Source organism: Nannospalax galili, unplaced genomic scaffold (assembly GCF_000622305.1).
Source record: "Nannospalax galili isolate Female #2095 unplaced genomic scaffold, S.galili_v1.0 scaffold263, whole genome shotgun sequence".
Lineage (NCBI taxonomy): Eukaryota > Metazoa > Chordata > Mammalia > Rodentia > Spalacidae > Nannospalax > Nannospalax galili.
Window position 1 is genome coordinate 1,249,373 of NW_008350402.1, and position 10,221 is coordinate 1,259,593.

The 10,221-nt window shown below is 41.1% G+C and overlaps 1 pseudogene; it reads right to left on the reverse strand.

Annotated features, from left to right (window-relative positions):
- Nucleotides 1–590: 590 nt before the first annotated feature.
- On the reverse strand, nt 591–868 carry LOC108491536 (annotated as a pseudogene).
- Between the last annotated feature and the right edge of the window lie 9,353 nt (nt 869–10,221).

Here is a 10,221-nt window from a genome sequence, read left to right on the forward strand (position 1 = left end):
AGTCCAGGTGGGGTTACATAGTGAGCCCCTGTCTCAAAACAAAATAACAAACCATGAAATATCAGGAGAATATGGTATTAGAGTTTAGATTAATGGAAGAGAATAGGATCCAGAGATGGATCTACACATATGCAGTGAATTGTTTTTGTGTTAGTTTTTAACAAACAGCATTTATTGTCACCCGATAATAACATATGGGTCATGAACAATATGAATAAACGTTGCAGTCTATGCTCCAGAAGACATAGAAGACACCTTTAAAAAGGAACAAACTGGGCCTGGAGAGATGGCTCAGTGGTTAAGAACACTGGTTGTTCTTGCAGAAGACCCGGGTTTGAATCCCAGCACCCACATGGCAGCTAACAACTGTCCATAACTCCAGTCCCAGGGGATCAGACAGCCTCTTCTGTCCTCCACGGGCATTGCACAACATGGGTGCACTTACCTACACGTAGGTAATATACACATACACATAAAAATAACAAAAATAAAAAATAAATTGAAAAAATAAATAAGTAAAAAGAACACAGTACTGCCTTCTCAACTTTTCACTTCCTTGATATTAATATTGGATTTAATATTAAGAATTTCTAATTGGACACACTTTATAGCAGAGCAATATTATCTCCTTTTGGCATGATCCCATGCAGTTGTTTTCTTGACTTTGTTTTAGAATGAATCTCTTCTGCATCACCTAATATGAGGTTTGTTACTCATCAAAGCCAATAATACAACCCTTTATCCGCATATTCACTTGCTCGTACAGCCACACCTGAATCTGAGATCTATTTTGTAAGTACCTGAAGATGAGGGTGATGGGCTGCACCATCACCTTCTGCACCTTCTGGCCCTGGCTGCTATAAGCCATGGTATGAATCACAAAGACTACAAGAATAGACACGCCTCCTCACAAACCAACTTCTGGAATGAACTGGAAGCAGAAGTGTGTGGGCGAGACCCAGAGGCTCCCGGGGAACCCGTTTTTTTTTTGTTGTTGTTTGTTTGTTTTTTAACAAAGACAGTTCAATAGAGAAAAGATCATTTTTTCAGCAAATGGTACCAGACCAAACGAAGAAGAAGAAAAAAACAATACTTCAATTCATTCCCTCTACCACATATAAAGATTAACTCAAAATAGATCATAGTCCTGGAGCTGGAGAGATGGCTCAGTGGTTAAGAACACTGGTTGTTTTTGCAGAAGACCCGGGTTTGAATCCCAGCACCCACATGGCAGCTAGCAACTGTCTGTAACTCCAGTCCCAGGGGATCCAACAGCCTCTTCCGACCTCCACGGGCAGTGCACGTCATGGGTGCACTTACCTACATGTAGGCAATACACGCATACACATAAAATTTTTTTAAAAAATTAAATTAAAAAAAAGAACATAGTCCTAACTATAAAACTGAAAACTTTAAGACATTGGAAGAAAAACAGAAAATCTTAGGACTTTAGGCAAAGATTTCTTAGAAAAAAATACCCAAAATACTGAAAACTTTAAGACGTTGGAAGAAAACAGAAAACCTTAGGACTTTAGATTAGGCAAAGATTTCTTAGAAAAAAATATCCAAAATAAAATCCATGAAAAGAAGACTGATAAATTGGATTTAATATTAAGATTTCCTGGTCTCTGAAAGGCACTGGTAAAAGAATGAAAATAAAGCATAGGCTAAAAGAAAATACTTCCAAATAAAAATGTAGCAAAGAACTTGTATCCAGAGTATGTAAAGAACTCTCCAAACTCAGTTAGAAGAAAATGACACATTTTTTTAAATATACAGAGGATTTAAGCAACAATACTCTAAAGAAGACACATGAAAGCAGATAAACAGATGAAAAGATTTTCAAATCATTAGTCATCTGAAAATGCAATTTTCTCACCACTGTGAGATACCATCTCTATTGTAATGGCTAGAATATTTTAAAGATCAAAAAAAGAGACAGTTTTAGCTCTTATTGTTTGTGGGAATTCATAATGGTAGCATCACTTTGGGAAATAGTTTGAAATTCCCTTTTAAGATTGAAAATAGGGCTGGAGTAGGAAAAGGCCACCCGGCCTGATGAACTGAATTCAACCCCCAGGGTGCACCTCAGGAAAGACAGAACCAACTCCTGCAGGTTGTCTTCTGGCCTCCACACCCACACTGTGGCACACAATTCCACACACAATGAATCTGTGGCATTGTCGTTTTAAGACGAGATCTCACTATGGCCTCAAAATTTCAATCCTCCTGCCTCAGTCTCCCAAGCACTAGGGATAACAGGTGTGTGTCACCTTGCCCAGCTACAAGTGGATTTTTTATGCAATTTTACCCTTATTTTTATACATAAAACAGTAGCAACCAATGCAAGAAAGGGTGAGAGTGAAGAGAAAGGTCCAGTGAGGAATTAACTTTTATGTCAGATACTGGGCAGTATGACCTGCCACCTGGTTCCCTCAGAAATCAAGCCAGATTCCACAAGAAACATGAAAGCTTTATATTGTGGTTTCTCTTTAGAGAGAACATGTAAAGAAATTCTGAGTGCTTATTCAAAGGTTGGCGCAAGACAAAAGCAGAGGCAGCTCACATATGGATTAGGTAATTCATTTAAAGTTAAAACAAGTTGTTTCTCCAGGATCACACTGGCAATTCTAGTCGTGTTTGAAGAGTGAGAATCAGTCAGAAGATGATGAATTGATGTGTTCAAAATTCTGGGGAAATTGTTTTCCACCTAAGAAGTTATAGCCAGCCAAATAATCAGTTTTGTAAAGAACAGAATAAACATAGTATCATACTTTAAAATTTTTCAAAATGAGACCAGTGAGATGACTCAGCAGGTAAAGGAGCTTGCCATGCAAACCGGGTGACCCAAGTTCGATCCCCAGGAAGCCATGTAAAGATGGAAAGAGAGAACTGACTCCACAAAGTTGTCCTCTGACCTCTATATATGTCATATGTACCTCCCACATGCACGCACACACACAGCACTGAACCTAATTTTTCCAAAAATTGCCTGCCGTACTCTCGTCGTAGGAAACAACTGGAAGAGCTTCTCTTAAAAGAAATAAAAAGATTGGAGAGATTGCTCGGTGGTTAGAGCACTGGTTCTTCCAGAGGACCTGGATTCAGTTCCCAGCACCCACATGGCATCCAACAACCACTAGTCAGCTTGTTCTCAGAATCCCTGCCTCTGTTCCCTGTCCTGGAATTACTGGAAGCCACCATGCCTATCTGGCTTTTATGTGGGTTCTGGGCAACTGAACCCCAGTCTTCATGCTTGTGTGGTAAGCACTTTACCCCCTGAACCAGCTCCCCAGCCTTATTTATTTATTTATTATTTTCATTTTATGTGTATGAGTGTATTGCCTGCATGTATGTAAGTGCACCCATATCATGCAATACTCACAGAAGTCAAAAGAGGGCATCAGATCTCCTGGAACTGGAGTTATGGATGGTTGTTACCTGCCATGTGGGTGCTAACAAACCCAGGTCCTCTGCAAGAGCAGCCAGTACTCTTAATCACTGAGCTAACTGTTCAGCCCCTTATTTATTTAATCTATTCATTTAAATATTTAAATTTAAAAATATTTGCCAGGCATGGTGGCGCCTTTAATCCCAGCTTTCTGGAGGCAGAGGCAGGCAGATCTCTGTGAGTTCAAGGCCAACCTGGTCTACATAGTGAGTTCCAGGCTAGCTGGGGCTACAGGCAGACCGTCTCAAAAAGACAAAAAGAAATTTTTTAAATTTATTTATCTTTATGTGTATGAATGTTTTTCCTTCATATATCTAAGTACACCAATGCATGCAATGCTCACAGAGGCTGGAAGAGGGCATCAGATCCTCTTGAACTGGAGTTACAGACAGTTGTGAGCTGCCATGTGGGTGTTGTGAGCTGCAATGTGAGTTCTGGGAACTGAACCAAGAACAGCCAGCTCTCTTAACTGCTGAACTATCTTGCCAGCCCCATAACCCTCCCCCCTTTTTTTTGAGACACGGGTCTCTCTATGCAGCCCTGACTGACCTAGAATTGTCTATGTAGACAAGGCTGGCCTTGAGCTATCAGAGCTGCCTCCCAAGTGCTGGGATTAAAGGCATGTGCCACCACACCTGGTACTTAGCCTGCTGATTTTTTTTAAGTTTCTGTACAGCCAATGAAATGGTCAATTGAGTGAAGAGACAGCATACAGAATGGGAGAAAATCCGCTAGCTACTGATACCGGTTTTGCCTCTGCTCAATGACTACAGAGAGATTTCCTTAAATATTTTTAAATTTATTTTTATTTTCTGTGTATGAGTTTTGCCTTCATGCATGCAAGTGCATATGTGTTGTGGAATGCCTGTGGAGGCCAGAAGAGGGTATTAGATTCCCTGGAACTATAGTTATGGACGGTTGTTAGCTGCCATGTGGGTGCTGGGAACTGAACCTGGGTCTTCTGCAAGATCAGCAAAGTACTCTCAACCACTGAACCATCTTTCCAGCCCCCAGACTGCTGATTCTTAACCATACCTCCATTGTATCTACTACACATATCACTATTAATAAGTCTCCAGTGGGAGCCATGCAGGGAACATTTACATCATAGACACAAGAAAAAGTACAAATCAAGCCTTTCATTTTTTTCCCAGTGACCTAGTTAACAGCACACCACTGGTTCTCATTGGTTTGTTTCATAGAAGTATTAACTTTAAGAAAAAGCAAGATAGTTTTAAAATAGGGTGACATTTCCTAGTGATTGTGAAGCCTTAAAGGACACTGTTACATGCTTCTGACTCACAATTTAAGTACAATCCTTTTTCAAAATTACCTATCTGCGATTGAAATATCCTTGTGGTAGAAATTTGACTTCAGGAGATGTGATTATAATCTGACCAAGCACCCCTTCCTTTGAGGATTCATTCCTTCCTCAGTCAATAGAAACCTTATTTATCTGTGTGACTGAGGGGCAGCTGAGCCACCCACCAGGTGGGCACAGAACTCAATCTGGACTAATTACGGTACTGTGTCACTGGCCATCATGATTGGTTCAGAAATGAGCATGAGCTGGGCTGCTCAACCTTGGTACTGGGAAAAATAAAAATAAAAATAAAAAAGCTCTTTTTCTCTCAAATTGTGAATTATTAAAACTACCTGAGCTGGCTGTTGGCTGTGGCCATTTTAGCTACTCTGTGGAGAGAGCTGACCTGAGAATAATACCTGCCTGAGGAGCATGAAGCCGAGAGGCACAAAGAGAAAGCTGTAGTGTTTGAAGACAGCATTTGAGCGCTTGAATGGAGACATACCCAGGAATAGACTCCTGCATGTTTCCGTTATTACAACAAAAAAATTTTTTTGTTGTTTAAAATACCTTGACTTCTGTTTTTAAGATTACCAGCCCCCAAAGCAGAAAATACCATGAATAGGCTCAATGATTCATTTATAAGGATGGTCATCAAGATACTGTGCATGATATTAGAAAAGATAATGTTGGCTCAGCAAGAGGACATTTCTTAAATTATGGCATAGCTATTAAATAGTACAATAAAAACTATTGCAGAAGAATAGTGACATAGGAAAATGTTCTTTAAAAAAAAATATATATATATACATATATACGTCTTTTTGAGACAGGGTCTCCCTGTAGCCCCAGCTGGCCTGGAACTTATTATGTAGACCAGGTTGGTCTTGATCTCACAGAGATCCACCTGCCTCTGCCTCCTGAGTGCTGGGACTAAAGGCATGTGCCACTGTGCCCAGCAACATGTTCTTAAAATATTTTAAGTAAAAGCTGTGTGATGGTACACATGTATAATCCCAGCACTCAGAGATGAAGGCAGATGAATTGCCACAAGTTCAAGGCCAACCTGGTCCACATAGGAAGTTCCAAGTCAGCCAGAGCTACATTGCAAGATCCTGTCTCAATACAAAACCAAACCAAACCAAAGCAAAACAATTTTTTTTGTTTCTGTAGTCCTGGCTGGCCTGGAATTCACTATGTAGACCAGGCTGGTCTTGAATTTGCAGAGATTTGCCTGCCTCTGCCTCCCAAGTGCTGGGACTAAAGGTGTGCACCATCACACTTGCCACAAAGTAAATTCGTAAGTGGACCTGGGGAGATGGCTTAGTGGGTAAAAGTGCTAGCCACGCAAGCATGAGGACATGAGTTCAAATCCTCAGAACCCATACAAAAGCCAGCTGTGTAGCCCAGTGTCTATATTTCCAACATTTCTGTGGGTAGATGGAACAATCCCTGGAAGTTCAAAGTGAGCTCACAGCCTAGTATAAGCAGCAGAAAATAAGAAATCCTGTCTCAAACAAGTCAGAAGGTGAGGACGGATACCCAAGGCCTTGTTTTGATCTCCACAGGCATGCCATGGCATGTATGTGCTGTCATTCACACACACACACACACACACACACACACACACACACTCACACATAAATTCTTAGTCTGGGGATGTAGCTCAGTGGTAGAGAGCTTGCTTAGATACATGAGGCCCTAGGTTCACTCTCCACCATGACCAAAGCAAACAAAACAAAACAGAGTAAATGTTAACAGATAAATTATCCAATCCTACTATTATCCATGCTAAATAGTATCTATGTGGACACAAATACTAAATACCGGTGTGACCAGCAATTTTATTTTTTCTTTATTTATTGACGTATTTATTTATTGGTTCCAAGAATCACTCAGGGCCTCAAACATGTTAAGCAAGCATAACACCACTGAACTAAGCCTTCAGTCATACTGCTTCATTTTTTAAAATAACTGGTATATGTATTACAATGAAAAAAAGTACTTTTGTTAGAAAAAATATGAAAATTAGTATTTTAACTTTTATTCAAGAATCAGTATAAAGAAACATGGAATTTATGAAATTATTATTTTAAACTTTATAGCTTCATATTAGGGGAAGCACTTTATTATGTTTGTTTATTTGCATGTGTGCATGTATGTGGGCATGCATGTGCCATTACACACATGTAGAAGTCAGAGGAAAAACTTGCAGGAGTCAGTTCTCTCTTCCTACCATGTGAGTTCCAGGGATCAAACTCAGGTCATCAGGCTTGATGGCAAGTACCTTTACCTGCCAAACCATCTCACCGGCCCTGGAAGCACTTTAGAGTTTCGTGATAAGAAGATAATTTGTCTCTTTTGACAGACTGACGTGCTTCTCTTTCTTAATTAACACAAGCTATCCAACTCATCCTGCTTCTCTTTTGCTTCTGCTGTCAAGAAAATTTGGTTTACTTTCAGTGCTAGATGACAGCAACTCTTTCTAAGGGCAGCAAGCGCTACAGCTTCATGGTCTATGCCATTGGCTTCAAATCGCTATTTTCTACTTTCCCATCCCCTGATGTGCTTCTTAGAGCTGAAGTATGGTAGGTACTACAGACTCAGTGGCTGCGTTCACCCAAAATTCATTTGTTGAAACTTAATCCCCAGTGTAGTGGATTGGGAAGTGAGGCCTTTGGCAGATAACCGGGTCACAAAAGTGGAGCCCTGATGAATGGACCTAGTGACCTTCTAAGGGGCTGGAGACACCAGCATTCTCTCCTTCCACCACGTGGAAGACACAGCACATGTAGGTAGTCTCTGCCTGGAAATAACACTCACAAGAACCCAGCCATACTGGGACAACGATCTCTAACTTTCAGTCTCTAGAATTGTATGAATAAATTTCTACTGCTTGTAAGCCACCCAGTCTATAGTATTTCATTATAGTAACCCAAGCATACTAAGACAGTAAACTAGGTCTGGAGAGGTGACTCAGTGGTTAAGAGCCTGGCAGCTCTTACAAAGGACCTGGGCTCAGTTTCCAGCACCCACGTGATGGTTAATAACCATCTGTAGCTCTAGTTCTAGGGGATGTGACTCCCTCTTCTGGCTTCTGTGGACATTGCACCATATGGGTGCACTTACAGTCATGCAGGCAAAACACTCATACACATAGAATAAAAGTAAATACAATTTTTTTTTTGGTCTTTTTGAGACAGAGGTTCCCTGTAGCCCCAGCTGTCCTGGAACTCATTATGTAGACCAGGCTGGCCTTGAACTCACAGAGATCCACCTGCCTCTGCCTCCTAAGTGCTGGGATTAAAGGCTTGCGCCACCATGCCCGGCATAAATACAGTATTTTAAAAGACAGTAAACTATTTACTACATACTTCAAGAGAAGCAAGGAGAAAGGTAAGGCAGGATATCAAACTTCAAATAGCTTGGACTCTGGAAAGGTTATATAGCACCCACAATGTCCCTATTCCTGCTTTGAGAATGTCCTAATTCTTTCAAAGCTCCTCATAGTCCAGGCCTTGTTTCTCTGTATCAGCTCCATTTTGCTGGAGAAAGAGAAGAGAGACCAGATCCTTTAATGGGTTGGTCTTTGCGTGCAACACAAATGAAGGTGAGGGACGAGAGAGGAAAAGAGGAAAATCCCTGGGTAGCTACAAGATTAATGCATTCTTTAAAAAAGAAGAAGGAGGAGAAAAAGAAAAGAAAGAAAGAAAAAGAAAAAAACTATTCAGTATCCAAAAGTTCTTGTGAAGAAAATGAACGGATGGCACTAGAGAGATGGCTTAGCAGTTAAGAGCGGGTTGTGGTTTGAATAAGAAATGTTCTCCATAGGTTCATGAATTTGAACACTTACTGTTTGGGGAGGTTTAGCCTAGACAGGGGAAGTAGGTCATGGGGTGGTGGGCATTGAGGGCTTTTAGCCTTGTCCCACTCGCGGGGCGGTGGGCATTGGGGACTTAGAGCCTTGCCCCACTCGCAGCTGCTGCCTCTGCTCTGTATTTGGGGTAGAAAATGTGATCTCTCCGCTTCCTGCTCCAGCCTTCTGATGTTGCCATGCCTCCCCCATTATGGACTCTCCCTCTGGAGCTGAAAGCCAAAATAAACTTTCTTCCATAAGCCATTTTTCATCATAGTGCTTTATCTCAGCAACAGAAAAGGTAACAATATAGAACACTTGCTGTTCTTGAAGAGGCCCCAAGATCAGTTCCCAGCACCCATGTCACACAGCTCACAACCAGCTATAACTCCAGCTCCAGGGGATCTGACACCATCTTCTGGCCTTCTCAGGTACCCGCACACATGTGAGTATCCACCTACACAGATACACACAAGTAAATAAAAAGAAAACTAAAAAGTAAATGAAGGGAAACCATAGGACACATCAAAGGCAGACAAAGGCTGTCCTTTGGAAGACATAACACAGGCAGTGGAAGGAATACCTCAGGCTCCATACTGAGGAAACAGAAGGCAGCCTCAGCAGGGGACTCATCCTGCCCAGAATCTAAAGGGGGTGCTCCTGCCAGGCATTTGGACTCTCAAGAAACTAAGAAGAGCACATGAGTTGGAAAGGCTCAGAGAAGGGAGAAAAAGAGTAAGAAACAAGTTTGTGATAATGCCTTGAAGCAAAGATGTTCCCACAGCTGTCCCTACCCCAGTGCTTCGGGCCTTGAAATCTTTTTCCATGATATTGAAATCTGGCTATTGCTTCTTTTCTGTGATCATCTTCTGGTGTGCTTTGACCCCTGTTTTAACTTAAATTATCCGGTGCTGTTTTGTTTTAGGTAGTTTCATTGGTGCCAGCATCTCACTGAATTTTGACCCATTTTCCAGGTTTATTTTTCAGTTGGAAATTTTCACACATTTGCATGGAAATGTGTTCACTCCCTATTATACAGTGAAACACAGCAAACTACAAACCAGCATATTTAGTATCAGTTCACATAGTCAGAAAAAAAAAATTTTTTGAGACTGGGTCTTACTATGTATCCCTGGCTGGCCTAAAACTGGCTATGTAGACCAGGCTGGCCTCAAACTCAGAGATTCACCTGCCTCTGCCACCTGAGTACTGAGATTAAAGGTGTGTGCCACCACACCAGCAGGAAAATATTCTTAATTTTGCATGCATATATAAATGTATATATACATATATATATCTCAAAAAAGAATTCTTATTTTTGCATAGTGTGAAGTTTTATTTTGCTCTTTATTTATATGTATTTTCTTTCTTTTATTTGGTCTTTTTGAGACAGGGTCTCCATGTAGCCCCAGCTGCTGGAACTCACAATGTAGACCAGGCTGGCCTTAAACTCCCTATGTAGACCACACTGGTCACAGAGATCCGCCTGCCTCTGCCTCCCAACTGCTGGGACTAAAGGCGTGTGCCACCACACCCAGCTATATGTACTTTCTTAATGAACATACATCTCACAATTAGAAATAAAATCTGAGATTTTAACCCCACTAGTAA